We start from the raw sequence: 15,713 nt of genomic DNA on the forward strand, positions 1-15,713 counted from the left end.
TTTCAAATCCAAGATACTAGATAGGTCCTTGACCACTCTATGGTCCAGACCTATGGGCCAGTTTTAACAAGGCTCTTTATAACTCTCAGTCCTTAGCTCTGCTGAGAATGGCTGACTTACTATATGAATGAAATATGGTTGGATTCCCCTTCCTGTTCAGTTCTCAGGCTCTACAATGCTCAGCAGGCAGTAGTCAATTTAGTAAGGTCTTATCCATCACAACTGAAAAGATACCAGGCATTGACTTGATGAATGGAAGATAAATCATGAGAGGGTTATCCATTCAAGCAAAGCTGAATGACACTGACAGAGCCCTGCGTGAAAGCTCATTTTGTGTTTGCCTGTACAATATCTCATTTGTCGCGAGGTTCACTTGCCAATGATATCTGTGGCTTCCCCTGTATGAAGCCCTCTCTCTTTATTCCCTTCAACAAGTCGCTCAGTTGGTAAAAAGAAAGAAACACCAAGGAAACAAGATGCTATTATGATCTGAAAATTCAAGTTCAGATATAGACTTTGTCTTTATTCTTTGCTACGACGGAAACCAAACACGTAATTTTTGTTTCTCTCGTTATTGTTATGTGAAAACAGATGAGACAGTTTTAATAGGTGAGACTTTAAATGTTAATGAGTTCAGGAGACTTGACTCCAGGTTAGCCTTAAAATTCCCGCTAAGATACCTTTGATTACAAAGTATTCTATTTGTAATATTCCTTTACTTTTCATAGCTCTTAGAAATCGAAGACTAATTTTAGAAAATAAACAGTTTGAGAATTTCATTAAATAGCATTATAATTTTTGTGTAATATGCTAAAGTGAAATGAACAAAGTTAGTCAGTATTTCCCCTCACATTTCCATAGCAGTCTGTTAAATATTAAAAATCAATTAACTATTCCATAGTGTATGAAAGTCATGTTAAAAGATCAATTTAGGCTTGTATAGGGGCACATAACTAGTTACAAAGATATTTACACATAATTCCATCATGATAGAAGAATTTATTAAGACCACACAAAAGACACCTCAGGTGTTGAAGTGAATAAAATGTGGTCCACTATTTTGTATTTTTATTATAGTATGCAAAACAAGTTGAAATGTTTGAAAATAGCCATTTAGTAGTGGCTCACTTACACTTGCTGATATTGTAGATGGAAATTGGTCATAGAAGAATTTTGCCATTTTCTCTAATACATTTACCCCAGTAAAACACTGTTTAAATGTTCAATGAATAAGTAGGTCCATTGTTGCTACTTTTACATTAACTACCCATTTGATACAATGCTAGAGACACAAAGGAAAATATAAACAAGGCATCACACTAGTATAAATTTACGTGGGATTAAATTTTTAAATTTATTTCTAAATTTCTGTTATTTTCATTAGAATGAAAGAAAAATTTAAAAAGGAAAGAAAATAATGAAAATTGACATTTCATTTTTTATATAATCTCACAATGCATCTGCAAAATAAGATGGTGACTTGTGTAGAGTTAAATTTTCTATTTTCATTGTTAATTTTAAGAGACACTTAATGTATACATTGGTTTACAAAGGATCAGTATAATAGACACAATAAATACCGTTTAAATGATTGTTCTCTGAATTTGAAAGAAGGATTAAAATAAAAAATCCCAAAAACTTTATTCTAAAATACTTCAAGACTTACTCAATTTCCACATTAAAAGAATTAATGAAACCTGTTTTAAAGTTTCTGTTTAATACAATATTGAAGACCTTTATATGCCTATATGATGAATAAAGGAACTAAAAAATGGTAGCATTTCAACTGGGTTAGATAATATGAAATTAGGAATTATTTTGAGATATCCATAAAAAAATAACACATTTATATTCCAGGATGACTGTAAGATTCTCTCTGTGGAAAGATTGGCATCAATCGACCTATCTATCTTATATAATGATGCTTCCCATAATGTCATAAATTATAATTTTTATAAATTTTGATATGATATATGTTGCATGGATCTGATATATGGTTGTAAGCAATGTCATATCCTGTAATAAATCAAAATAGAAATATTATTTCTTTATGGAAGGACTGCATGAAGAAAATTTGTTTTTAAAGATATATCCTAAATGCTAAGCTGTAGTAAACTCTTCATCTGCATTTGCATTTTCAGTGGAGACAAAATTAAGTCTGAGGGATATTTTCCATTTTCTGATTTTTAAAATGTTCACTTAGAAATAAATCTCTCAATGTGGTAAATTGTATTTCCTTATCGAAAACTACCAGTATGTGTAAAGGAAATACTAATGTTTTTCACTAAAGACAATATTCCTTATTTTTGATTAAGAGAAAAAAAGCTTGTTCTCTTGATAGCTTAATTCTTGTCATAACAATATTCATCTCTTTTCTTATATATTCAATTCATTTATTGTTAATTTAGTGCTAGTATGGGAAGAAAATTTGTTAGGTACTCCTCAGTATTAAAAGACAGCTTAAATATGCAAGTATTTAAGTAAAGGACAGACTTATGAAGCATATAGGACAATGAAATTTCAGAACCCTGGTTTCAGGTGGGATTCGGGTGGAAGTCATATTTGGAATTTGATAAGTAGCAATGCAGAGGGAAGGATGAAATTTCAAGTAGAACAAAACGGTTGGAATGGAAATAGAGGAGCATATTCATGGTATAGTTTATTGGCATGGAAAAGCTTTACAAGTTTGCAAGATCCTTGGGTGTGCGTCATACAGGAGGGATAAGTTTGGAAGTGATGTTCATTTAGATTTGGAAGTGTTATAACACCCAGTTGAATTAAAATATTTTTCAGATGGCAAGAGGGAGATTGGAAAGCTTTTGAGCATGGATCTGAAGATTACGACAATTGTATGGCAACTCTACACAGAGTGGGCTGGACAGGTAAATGATAAAGGTAAGAGCAGGGTTAGAGGCTGGAAATCAGCAAAAAGTAGAAACATATCTGAAGCTACAGACACAAGAGATAGAAGCAAGAGAACTTATAGGGATTAACAATTTGTAGACAAGAGAGAAAGAAAAATGAAGGTGTCAAGGGGGCATCAGTTTCAAACCTGGACAAAATGATAGTAAACAGTGGTCAAAATTTGACAATTAACAATTCTGTTTAACATTTGGTGTAACTGAAGGTTTCAGCATGTTTACATTTTCAGTGAGTGTCTCACCTGCTAAACATGTCCTAGCTTCAAATTATATGTAAAAATTAGAACACATGGATATATATTTAAATGATCTTGGAAACATATTTTTATAGAAAAAGTACTTGAAGTCGATTTCCACATTTTCCTTCATAAATTTGCATTTCCTTTAATTTTCTCTACTATATATTTAAAACTAATAATATATGGCTTAAGGAATATTATGATCCATCAAATTTGCTTGCATGGCTTCTTCAAGCTTTTTGCAGCCTATAATTGTATTTTTTTTCTCTGTAGAAAAGTATTGAGAGTTTTGAAAGTTCATTTTCTCTTACAATTTCTTTGCAACTACAGGTGTACTCTATGCTTAACTCAATGACATAGAGCTGGTTTTAAATGAAGTCTAAGATGGAATTATGAATTTGATGAAATGTATCACTGAGAAATCTTAGGATTTTTCTGTAAATATACTAATGAACAGAAAATTAAGAAAGGTCATGAATTCAAATGTTCACACCCGTGACTAATAGGTTTGTTTTCTCTTTCCTTGTTTTATTTTTCTGTCAGCTATTCTCCCTCCAAGCTACATCTGTTTCTCCTACCCCATCATCCTCTCTCCCCACCTCTAACTTCCCCACCAACACTCTTGAACTGCTGTCTTTTCCGCCTTCCCTCATTTCTGCTTTCCTTTGTGTGCTTATGTTTTCTCTGATGTGTCACTAAGAACACATACATATACTCTTAATGACACATCAAATCCTATGTTGTTCATGTTAAGACATTATATATTAAGGCAATATATAATATGTATACTATTGAATATATTTTACAGATTAATTATAGCATTCACATTCAGCCAAAAATGCCTAAATTAATTTTTATTCTGAATGTGCACATTTTCCTTCAAGTTGAGGATAATGTCCTAAATAAAACACACACACAGACACATACATATGCACACACAGCATGGTATCTGAAAAAACAATGTACACTGCTTTCAAAAAAACGTATGAAAAGCTGCAGTCTGTAAACATTTACTTAACTTCTTTAATATTCGCAGCAGCAGTTTTCTTCTCACTGTTGGTTGGGGGTCCGCAGAAGAGATAATTCCTTCCTACAGGGTATTATAAAATGATCTTTATCGTTTTGTATCCAAAATGTTTGCAATTTTAAGTGAAGAATTTTTACTACAAATTGGCCAATTTTGCAAAATTTCCTTGACTGATTATAAACAGCTTTCCCCTAAACCATTATTTTCTTCTGACAGATTTTAAGCCCGGTTGTGGTCTAGCTCTTCATACATAATAGGATATTCATATATGTTTTCTAGATTTTTAATAAATGAAAGAATTATTTAATTAAATATATTTTCCATCTTAATGGAGAAAGGCAGACAGGCCATATATAGAATTATCTAAAAATAAGTTTTAATAGTAATAAAAATCAGAGTGTAAGCAAACATCTAAAAAAAGAAAAACATCTTTAATATTTTGCAACAGTACAGGAACACAAAAAGTGGTAATTCTATATAGGTATTAAATGAATTTAAGGTTACCATAAATTTAGTTAATAAAATATGTGATAAAGCTTTTTTACATTATACTTAGTATCAAATGTCATATGGAAAATTTTAGTCCACTACATCTTTAACTCTTTCATTGTTAGGTTTTATTTGAGGAAATGTTCAAAATGTACTCTGTTGATAAAAAGTTTTCAAGATTTTGTTCTTGCTGTGCTGATTGTTGAGTGAATGGTTTGACTATAACATGTGGTACTAATTATTCATACATGAACAATCGACAGTTTGCTGCATGAAGTAAACTGCAGGTTTAAATATTTCAAAACCATAAAACACAAAGAGATTAAAAACTAAACACATAAATTTCAAAATAAATAATTAGAAAAATATGTCTCTGACTTCTTGGCGTTATTATTTCGCTCAACATTAAAAAAGTAAGTTACTTGCAAAAAAATCTTGTAAAAATATATTTTAAATGTCTGTACTAACTAACAAATGATAGAGCAGTATAATATCTCATATTTCAGTGCGCTCAATGTCATGAAGCTACAGAAAAAGTTTTGAAAACATTCAAATGGTACATTCAAGCAGTGAATCAATGGCTTAGTAAGGAGGCAAAGTTAAATTGAAAAGTTTAAAATTAGATAGTAATTATACTCTTTTAGACCCATAGTAGCACATGATTTTATTTTACTGACTTAAATGAGCTGTATACTTAAAAACTTCTGTAGTTTGCTAGATAATAGTTACCATTTATTTTATGAAGTCAGTTGTAATATTACAAAAACTGTGAAAAAGATGAATGTGTCAATATTATGGATATATCAGATAATTCTAATGGAATTCAATTTAAAATGCTGAATTAGGTATGTATCTTTCATGTAATCATTGCTGTACATAAGAAAAACTCATGTTTTAACAAATGCTTACATCCTAAATACTAAAACTATGGCCTTTTCCTGTGTGAAGCAAATGTAGTAATGAATAAAATAAATGTCTGAATTCCTTTTATTTTCCTACTCATTGTTTTTACTCCTGAAATATGACTTTATTCTCAAGTAAAGAACAATATTTTATTAAAATAGTAATTAATGGATGCTATAATTCATTTGATCACTTTTTCATGATAATTAAACAAGTTTAATGTTAATGGAGAAGTTAACATTACTACGTCATTTTGCACCACATTTCATTTGAAATTATGGTCATGAATAAGTCATGAATTTGTTTTGTGGATGGCACCTTGAGGAAGATTCTGTTACCTTATTTCATATAATGTCTTTGTTTACTGTTTTATTTTCCAGAAAAAATTCCTTTGCCATCTGCTGGACATGAAGTGTGATGCTCCCAGTTGGCCCTTAGCATAAAGTAGAAGATTAAACACCCACAATATTTTGTTTGGAACTATGAGTACATGTTTAGAAACCAAGGATGTTCATGATTACAGTTGCTTGGGATTAGGGCATTGGACTGAATTAAATCCAAGGCGGATTTTAAATATTGCAGCACCCATTTTCTGTTTTACTGAATAATTAATAACACTAGATTACAAGATTGGCAAGCTCCCAAGTTGCAGTATTTTCATAGGGAAAAGGTTCCTTTCATTCAAGCTTAATAAGCTTGTCCTATATCAGCTTCTTTCACATCAGCCCAAGTGTCACATTTGGGCTGGGGGAAGCTTGTTAGCTGTAATTACCAGCAGTAGGTTCTATTATTCACCAAAGTAATTTTCACTGCTAAGTACCACCAAAACTGCCTCAAGCCTTTAATTTTTTCTCTTCCTCTTGCCTTCCTTTGCTTTCTTTTAAGTTAGTGCATTTTCCCATGATACTGCTCTGTGTGTTGTGGGACAAGACAGAGGCAAGGCCCTGGGTATCAATGTGCTCTTGAGACACGGGGTCAGGCCTAGCGAAAAGCCTTTCACAAACAGAGCCTGAACTCTATTAGAGATGCAAATCCACTCTCTGAGTAAGGATTGTTTCAGCCACATAATGGGGTCCAAGGAATTCCACAGCAGCTCGCCTTTCAGCATGGGCTCTTTGTCTGCGTCTTAGCAAATTTCAGCAGCCTGTTTAAACTCTAGCTATTGTCCCCTTGGCTTCATTGATTTCTCTGCCTGCCACCAACTCACAATGGGCTGATATGAACATCTTTGTTACTGCTTTTGTACTGTATATCAGAGTAATGTTTCAGCAGATTGAGGCCTATGAGGAAGAATTAAACCTGTACTACACAGAACATGATGAATTGCAGGATTTACATATCATTTTGAGACTTTTGGGGGGAGGTCATTGCTGAATACTGTTGTGTCTCAAAGGATGTTGTTCGAAGGCAGAGTGACAGAAAAGGAAGTGATTTAGATAGTCCCTGACAGCTTAATACACAAAATACAGACAAACTGTGGAAATTCACAGGCATCTTATGCTTTTCCAATACATAGAACCATTTGAATCTGGCTCTCAGTGTGCTTTGCATGAGGGAACTTCATGTGGTAGTCTTTTTTCACTCTTACAGAATTTACATAGTAAAATGTATAATGCCAGTATTTTAGTTTCCACTGTTCTGGGTTGACATTAAAACTTACATTAGTTCGAAGCTTCCTCTTGTGTTGGAACATATTTTTCAATGTTAACAATAATAATCATTTCTAAAACATGAATTTATTAAAAAGTAAAGTAACCTTTATATATTATAAATGTTTTTCTACGTATGTAGGAATCTTTCATACATTCAAGTGATCTGTGAACTATGTAATACCTTTCCTTCCAATATTTAAGATGATCATCAAGGAATATCCAGAGGAGGGCTCCTATATGTTTAATAACTGGGAGAAAAATTAAACTATTCCCAATATTTGTGCACTGTTGTATACATATTCCTACCACAGCCAATTGCAGCCCACAGATGTGAGGTCATTGGGCATGAAGTTGTAAAGACATACTCAATTGGCTTTTGTGAGTAGTACCAGCCAGTTCCTGAACACAATTGGAAATATCAATTGCTTTTTTTACTATTTTGTTATAAAACATCAGACATCTTAATAATCTAATAAACTTGGATGGGATTTAGCAGAAAAAATGCATAGATGGATATATAATAGGGCTTAAAATACTATAATTATAGTGCGTTACCATCTGAGAGTTGTCACTTTTATGATCTGAGAGATGTCATTTGTATGGTTGGCATAATTAATGTGGAAATTTTTTCCTTTATTATTTTTAACCAGTGTCTCTGGGCTGTATATGGTATGTGACTGGCACCAAAATGAAAGGATAGAAACAAATCTGAACAGACTCATTCTATATGCTTGAGGTTTCCAAAAGATAGATGATTAGGACAAAGTATTGAAGAATTATTTTCAGTCCATGGTTAAAAGAAAAGAATCACTCATCTGATGAATTCTGTTATATATATTTGAAGGACAAAAGCTTACAACTTCTGTTCATATACACATTCAGATTGCAAGACTTCACAAAGGGAGTATGAGATTACAAAAAATGCTCTTTTAAAAATCTGTTATATTTTATATTGCAAGAAATCACTGAATTGCCTATAATTCAATAAACATACAATGCAGTTTCACACTTCCATGCCACTGCATCTGCTGTTCTTTCTACTGAGTGCTCTTCCACCCTATTTATAAATTCTTCAGTGAGATGATACCTCTTCTGTATGTAAGTCTATTTTGATGTACAACTTAAGTTATTTGAACAAATGTCTTTCTACCTTATTAGATAGTGTATTCCCTCAGAATACACTATGCCTTATTTACCTTTCTATCACCAAAGTATTGCAGGTACCTTAACAAAGAGTGGCTGTGCTAAAATGGATGGAATCATAAAATATTGACATCTTTTTCCTATTTCTTTTCCTTCCAATTTTGTATTGATTCTTGGTTCATTTTCTCTTTTCATTTTCAGTATTTTAAATAGCCTACCAATTCACTGTCAAATGAAATTGTCTGAATATAGTATAATAGGATTCAGAAAACCATGTTATCATCTATATTTCAAGTTTTCTCAAATTAAATATGTATTTTTTGAGAGAGTATATTAGCCACACCCAAAGCCTAAAAAATGCCTTTCCTCAATTCCTTACATTAATATTTTTAACAGTGCATTTTATTGAACATTGAGTAATGGGCTCCTCTTTGTATTCAGGCCTTTACCACTTGACACAGTTTTTCAGTTCTTTGGCATGTTTCATGATTTCTTTAAAATGTACCAAACATCTGTGCCATCCAGATATGGAAGCATCACAGCTTTTATTTTTATCATCGTCTGTTTATTGTCAGCTATTGAAGAAAAAACTTTATACGAATATATTACAGTCATAGCTCAGTATTGTTAGTGGTGCTTAATTAATTAACTTCTGTTATCTTTAAAAAATTCTGTTGTGAATCACCATGCTGATCATTTCACCCTTATCTCATATGCCCTTAAAAACTATTCCTTGGGTGGGCAACGGTGGCTCAGTGGCAGAGTTTTCACCTGCCATGCTGGAAACCTGGGCTTGTTTGCCAGTGCCTGCCCCATGTAAAAAAAAAAAAAAAGAACTATTCCTTAAATTGAACATAGGCAGAGACCTAATATATCATACACAAATTTACTTAAAATGGATCATAGACTTAAATGTAAAATGAAACACTAGAAAATCTGTGTGAAATTGTGTTTGAAGATGAGATTTTAGACATAAAACCAAAAACATGATCTTTGAAAGAAAAAAATTAAATAACTGGATAAATAAATTAAAAACTTCTGCACAACCAAAGAAATGATTAAAAGAATGGAAAGGCTGGGATAAAATAGTTGAAAAAAATCTGAAAAAGGACTTGCATCCAGAATTTACAAGAACTCTTAAAACTCTGCAAGAGAAAACTAATAAGCCAGTTTAAAAATGAGTGAAGTATCAGAATGGGCACTACTGCAGAAGCTACACATATGGAAAACAAGAATATGAAAATATGTTCAACATCATTTGTAATTAAGAAAAGGTAAGTTAAAATAATACCATACACCTGTTAGAATATTTAAAATAAATGCACACACACACTAAAAAACCTGACAATTCCAGGCAACAGGAACTCTCATTCCTTGATGATAAGAGCACAAAATGATGTGTATGCTGTGGAAGAAAACGTGACCATTCCTTTAGAACCTAAATATAGTCTCGCCATTCAATCCAATAATTGTGCTCCTAGGAATTATCTAACTGATTTAAAAACTTATGTCCACAAAAAAAACCTTGCAGATCAAAGTTTATAGAAGATTTATTTAACATAGTAAAAATTTAGACTCTTTCAATAATTGAATGATATGCAAATTGTTGGGTAGCTGATGGTTGGTTAGCTGATGGCTGGGGGTAAGTGGCCGTATTGAGTCAGTCACACAGACACAGAGCACACAGCACATGACTCAGGAGACAACCCTCAGGGGTGAGTGGAAGGCATCTGCTTTATTGAGGAAGTGCACAGGCTTATATAGGCTGGGGGCACGCAGGGACACGTGTCAGGCTGGGATTGGTCACCGTTGTTGCTAGTGTGGAGGGCAGATTTCTGGGATTGGTCACCATTGTTGCTAGGGCAGAGGGCAGATTTCAGTTTGTGTTGCCTTGCATCTGCCACGGCAGCCATGTTATGATTTCTCCATCAGCAAATTATTGTAAGGCCATACAATGGAATATTATCAAGTGAAATAGGAATGAACTGTCAAGTAATGAAAAAAAATGGACAAATCTTAAATGCATCTTGCCGAGTGAAAGAGGTGAATATCAAAAGTCCACATATTCTATGATTCCATTTATATGATATTCTGGAAAGCAAAAGGAGATAATAAGTTGATCCCTGCTTCTTTTAGAAGTTTAAGGAGAGGGAAGGATTGAAGAAATGAAATAGAGTAGATTTTTAGGGGGATGAAATGATCACACAGAGTATTTTATATGGTGGATAAATGATACAATGCACACTCAAGCCCACAGAACTTTACAGAGCAAAGACTGAATATTATCATGTACAAATTTGAAAACAATCTTGTACCAGGTTGGCGATTTCAAGGTGGAATGAAGACAGTAATAAAAGAATCTACATGTATTACAAATGTATGAAATGATCTCACTGATAAGATTGGGAGAAGGGGAGGTGTTTTCTTAAGTAACTTGGAAATAATTGGAGACTTTTAAGACTGAAGAAAGGCAAAACAAATTGTACATAATATGCTACTTTAGTTGATAAAGTTGTTTCCTGTACAGTGTACAGGTAACAATCCTGAAATCATTATACATGTACACTGGAAGTGATGGCAGGAGCCAGAATTCTTATTATTACAGTGAGAAGGTTATCCATAGGATATTGGATTAAAATTGGAGATATCAGTATGAATTCATGTTTAGCTTAATAAAGATACAGGTGACTATATATAGAAATATTTATAGATATGCTTATGTATGTATTTATAAATATATATATATGGATCAGTCTACACACATGTATTTCCTTGCTTTGTTGACTGAGTGGGCCTAGCTCCAAGGAGCACCCTTAGTTCCCAGATTTTGTTTCCTAATGCTGGTCTCTTAATGAAAGAACTAGGACACATGGAGAAATAGCTGATTGTACGGATGAGGCAGAAACTATGAAAGATGAACTTGGAACATCTTTTTGTGCCAGAAAATGAGGAAGTGCTAAAAAAAAGTCCCAATAATGGTGTTATGTCTATTTTGGTTTGCTATAGCTGACAAAATGCAATATACCAGAAATAAGTTGCCTTTTACAATGGGGATTTATTAACTTACAAGTGTACAATTCTTAAGCTATGAAAACTGTCCAAATCAAGGCATCACCAGGATGATGCCTTCCCTGAAGACTGGTTACCATTGAACTTGGGCTCCTCTATCAGACAGCGAGGCAATGGAGACGTCTTCTGGTTCTTCTCTCCTGGGTTTCTTTGCTTCCAGATTTTGGCTTCAGTGACTTCTTCACAGCTTCCCTGGGGGTTTTTGCTTGTGTTATCCTCTTATATAGGATTCCAATTAGCAGGATTAAGACCCACCTTGAATGAGGTAGGTCACATCTCAATTGCAATAACCTAATAAAAAAATACCATCTGCAACAGATCTACACTCACAGAAATGGATGAAAAGAACATGATCTTTTCTGGGATACATACAGCTTTAGACTGCTGCAATGTCAAATAAACACAGAAACTAACAGAAAGAAATACCAGTGGCCAGAGTTGAAACAATTTGAGCAACAAAATAAATAATATGTCCATGCAATAGAATACTAATCCACTGGGTTATAAAGTAAAGAATAAAATAAATATCCATCAATTAATATTTATGAAAATAAATGATTGAATAAGCAAATAAATTGGAGAAAAGAGACAAATTTCCCATGTGGGAGAATTCTATATAATCTATGTAGATACTCCCTTATCAAACCTCCACATGAAAATATATCCCAACTGACACCTTGATTTCAATCTTCTGAGACCATGAGCAGACAATCCATTGAGCCACACCTAGATTCTTGACTTAAAGAAACTGTAAGATAATAAATTAATATTGGTTTAAACCATTATGTGTGCGATCATTCGCTATGAGAAATGGAAAATTCCTGGACCACCTTCACCAAGTGATTAAGGTTAACATCAACAGCAAGGAGTCATCTTGCTATCATGTGCTCTGACATGATATGGTGAAGAGGACACTTCACCCCTTGTGATATTTTCCCACTCAAACAGGAGAAAGCATCAGGGAAAACCAAATTGTCGAATGTTCAAAAATATTCCTGGCCAGTAGCCTTCAAAAGCATTAAGGTTGGCAGTGCAAGGATAGTTTCATGGTAGAATTCTGGCCTGTCATGCAGGAGACCTGGGTTCAATTCCTGAGGCTGGCACATGTGAAATAGAAAGAAAGTGTCAAGGTCATAAGAGCAAGGAGAGCAACTGTCACAGGATGAAAGAGCTAAAATAACATGTTAATAAATTCAAGGTGATATCCTGGATTAGAACCTAGACCAGAAAAATATATTAGTGAAAATGTTGGGGAAATCCAAGTAAATTCTCTAGTGTTTTATACAGTATTGTACCAATTTTAATATCCTAGGTGTGATCAATGTACCATTGGCATGTCTATATCGTCACATGTAGATTTTAACATTAGGGTATGCAATGGGAACTCTCTCTATATTTCCTTTGTAGTTCTTTTGTAAAACTGAAATTATTTAAAAAATAAAATTTCCTTACTAAGGATGTTTTGATTATTATATCTGTTTTCACTTTCCTAAAAACATGTCTCTTTGATTCTTATACTTGAAGAATAACTTTTTCTAGGTATATACATCTAGTTTTACTGTAATTTTCTTTCAGTAATATAAAGGTGTTACTCTCCTCTGAGCTCTGCTAGTCAGGTTAGGATATAGCAAATCACACACCAAGTGATCTATCTAAATACCTTTTTCCCTTTTATTCATTTGTTCTCCTTTTTGGCCTCTTACTAATACACTATATTTGACAGCTTCTTTCTCTGTTGATTTTCCTCTCCCTCTTTTTTGTCCTAATTTTACCTTTTTTTGCCACTAATTTTTTCTTTTTCCTCCTTGATTATGTTAAAATCAGTAACAATAATATAATTGCCTTTTACTAGTATAAACAAGATCTTTATGTGTGCTATCTAATTTATATTTAGAAACAATCTTTGAAGTAATTATTAGCAACATACTCTGAAGATAAGAATCTCATTCTTAGAACTCTAGTAACTTTCCCAGTGTTTTTGGGCAGTTAAGTCATGGATTATGTGTTTGATATATTTCTCTATCTGCCTGGAATCTTATGATGTCAAAACATGTATCTTAAATGAGAAACTCAATCTAAGGCCTGAAATAGTGCCTAGTATATTAAAAATGCTCAATAAATGTTTGAGAAATGATCAAATGAATGAATGACTACCTATCTCCAAATTTGATGGGTCTTAAAATATACTATGATATATCCAGCAATTTGCTGATCAACTCAAACTAAATACACACTAAAACCGCAAATTAGAATGGCTAAAATTGAATCAATTTTTCCCTTCTAACTCTGTTCTCGCAAGTATTTTGTAGTTCAGTTGATGGCAACACTTTCCTCTAAAGGCAAGACCTCAGAATCATCAGTCTCCTTCCTTTCATTGTCCCACATATTAAAGTTAATACCAAAGTGTAAATTCATCATTTTCTCATCCTACTCTTTCTTTCCATACCATTAGAGACTATCTTAACTCCTCAAGTCCTTTTATCATCTGATATCTTGATGTCACCCCCCATTCTCAAAAAGCATAATTCTGATCAGTTATCACTCATATCAAACACTGTGAATTTGCCATTATTTAATAGTTATAATCAATATGGCTTCTTGTAAATATCCATAACTCTTATGTTAAAAAAGTGGCAACAGTTGTTTCTTTCTGCAGGTATTTTTCCGCTTTGGTGAATTGCATCATTTCCACATGTCCCAGTACAAAGTCAGTCATCAATTGGCTTATTAATTGGACTTATTAATTGAATGATAGCCAACTATTCTCTTAGATTAGCTTTCTTGGTGAATAAATATTCTAAACTAGATTTCGCGTGTAAACAGGGAGCAATAATGGATGCTCCTAATGGTGCGTAAAATCGTTTATTAAGTGTGGAACATATTAAACACATGGATTGACTATCTAGCTCAATAAGGCATGGTCTTATGTTGAAAAGACACATCCCTTTTGAGAAAAAATGCATATAGGCACTGCCATTGAGGAAATTGCAGGTAACATCAAGACACAAAGAAATGAAGCATCTTCCTGAGAAAGTCAGGCAAGGTCATGCTCCCTTTGATAAGTGGGCCTCACCTTCTGCAGAGCTGTTCCATAAACTGTCCACTCCAAAATTCACTGATTGTCCCATCACATTTTGCCTGGGCAACTCCTCTATTTGCTTAAACATCACTATCTCAAGATGTACCTCCATATGCTCCTGTGCTTTCTATGCTTTAGTTTCACTATCAAAATGCTCATCAAATTTCATTGTATTTTTTTAAAGTAAAACAAAAATCCATGGAACTGCACTACACAGTGAACCCCGGGTTAATTTTTGGACTATAATTAATAGCACAATTGTAAAAATGTGCTTTCATCAATTGTAGCAAATTTACTACACCAATTGAAAGTATTAATTACAGAGTAGTATATAGGAATTCTATATTTTATGCATGACTGTTCTGTAAACCTATAAGTTCTCCAATAAAACTAAAAAGTATTGTCAGGTAGGCCACGGTGGCTCAGCAGGCTCGCTTCCAGGTGCCTGCCTGTGCAAAACAAACAAACAAGAAGTATTGTCACCCTTGTTGTAATATAAGATGTATTGTTTTATTAATGCATTTTATTAATAAAAATTAAATTCTAAGTATCTAACACCAGAGATGGCAGAAATAGTACTTAGATATTTATAAAATGAACGATGTTGAGCAAATGTGAATAGATTAATGAAAACTTCCACTTGGTGACAAATGAGTTCCTCCATAATGCTTAGGACTTTATGTCAAGATATCTGAATGTCAATCAGTGAGTGGAAAAGTATCAGCAAAGCCCCCTTCAGGGAATGGTGAGAACGGGGAGAAATTCAGCTTCCCCAAGTTGAATTCTTGATATTCTCACAAGCAGTGTGGACAACCAAAGCTATAGGCTGAGCCCCCAGTCTTGGGGTTTGTTCATATGAAACTTAACCCCGCAAAGGATAGGTCAAGTCTACTTAAAATTTAGGCCTAAGAGTCACCCCTAAGAGAGCCTCTTTTGTTGCTCAGATGTGGCCTCTATTTCCAGCCAACACAACGAGCAGTCTCACCACCCTACCCCTCTCTACATGGGACATGACTCCCAGGGGTGTGGACCTTCCTGTCAATGTGGGACAGAGATCTTGGAATGAGCTGAGACTCAGCATCAAGAGATTGAGAAAAACCCTAGAATGAGCTGAGACTTAGCATCAAGGGATTGAGAAAACCTTCTTGACCAAAAGGGGAAAGAGGGAAATGAGGTAAAGTGTCAATGGCT

The 15,713-nt window shown here is 33.6% G+C and overlaps 1 pseudogene; it reads right to left on the reverse strand.

Moving 5' to 3' along the window:
• LOC143647676 (ribosome-releasing factor 2, mitochondrial-like) overlaps positions 1 to 14,634 on the reverse strand; it is a 34,641-nt pseudogene extending 20,007 nt beyond the window's left edge.
• Positions 14,635 to 15,713: the final 1,079 nt, after the last annotated feature.

This window comes from Tamandua tetradactyla, chromosome 10, assembly GCF_023851605.1.
Source record: "Tamandua tetradactyla isolate mTamTet1 chromosome 10, mTamTet1.pri, whole genome shotgun sequence".
Taxonomy (NCBI): Eukaryota; Metazoa; Chordata; class Mammalia; order Pilosa; family Myrmecophagidae; genus Tamandua; species Tamandua tetradactyla.